This window comes from Arachis hypogaea, chromosome 5 (assembly GCF_003086295.3).
Source record: "Arachis hypogaea cultivar Tifrunner chromosome 5, arahy.Tifrunner.gnm2.J5K5, whole genome shotgun sequence".
NCBI lineage: Eukaryota > Viridiplantae > Streptophyta > Magnoliopsida > Fabales > Fabaceae > Arachis > Arachis hypogaea.
In genome coordinates this window covers 17428324-17429458 of record NC_092040.1, presented here as the reverse complement: position 1 = coordinate 17429458, position 1135 = coordinate 17428324, and the positions used below count along the sequence as shown (strand labels likewise).

Here is a 1135-nt window from a genome sequence, read left to right as displayed (position 1 = left end):
GCCTCAATTAGTTTCTCTAATGCAACAGAATTGCAAGTTCCATGGACTTCCATTGGAAGATCCTCATCATTTTTTAGCTGAATTCTTGCAAATCTGTGACACTGTCAAGACTAATGGGGTTGACCCTGAGGTCTACAGACTGATGCTATTCCCTTTTGCTGTAAGAGACAGAGCTAGGACATGGTTGGACTCTCAACCTAAAGAAAGCCTGGACTCTTGGGAAAAGCTAGTCAATGCCTTCTTGGCAAAGTTCTTTCCACCTCAAAAATTGAGTAAGCTTAGAGTGGAAGTCCAAACCTTCAGACAGAAGGAAGGAGAATCCCTCTATGAAGCTTGGGAAAGATACAAACAATTAATCAGAAAGTGTCCTTCTGATATGCTTTCTGAATGGAGCATCATAGGTATTTTCTATGATGGTCTCTCTGAACTGTCCAAAATGTCTTTGGATAGCTCTGCTGGAGGATCTCTTCATCTGAAGAAGATGCCTACAGAAGCTCAAGAGCTGATTGAAATGGTTGCAAATAACCAATTCATGTACACTTCTGAAAGGAATTCTATGAACAATGGGACCAATCAGAAAAAAGGAGTTCTTGAGATTGACACTCTGAATGCCATATTGGCTCAGAACAAAATATTGACCCAACAAGTCAATATGATTTCTCAAAATCTGTCTGGAATGCAAAATGCACCAAGCAGTACTAAGGAAGCTTCATCTGAGGAAGAAGCTTATGATCCTGAGAATCCTTCAATGGAAAAGGTGAATTACATGGGAGAACCCTATGGAAACACCTATAATCCTTCATGGAGAAATCATCCAAATCTCTCATGGAAGGATCAACAGAGACCTCAACAAGGTTTCAACAATAATAATGGTGGAAGAAACAGGTTTAGCAATAGCAAGCCTTTTCCATCATCTTCTCAGCAACAGACAGAGAGTTCTAAGCAGAACACCTCTGACTTAGCAACCATGGTCCCTGATCTAATCAAAACCACTCAAAGTTTCATGACTGAAACAAGGTCCTCCATTAGAAATTTGGAGGCACAAGTGGGTCAGCTGAGCAAGAAAATTACTGAACTCCCTCCTAGTACTCTCCCAAGCAATACAGAAGAAAATCCAAAAGGAGAGTGCAAAGCC

General features: G+C 40.8%; 1 non-coding gene across 1 annotated transcript; it reads right to left on the bottom strand.

Annotated features, from left to right (window-relative positions):
* Window positions 1-274: 274 nt before the first annotated feature.
* Window positions 275-382, bottom strand: LOC112804815 (small nucleolar RNA R71). Its single transcript, XR_003203435.1, has one exon. It is a non-coding gene; the product is annotated as a small nucleolar RNA R71 (small nucleolar RNA).
* Between the last annotated feature and the right edge of the window lie 753 nt (window positions 383-1135).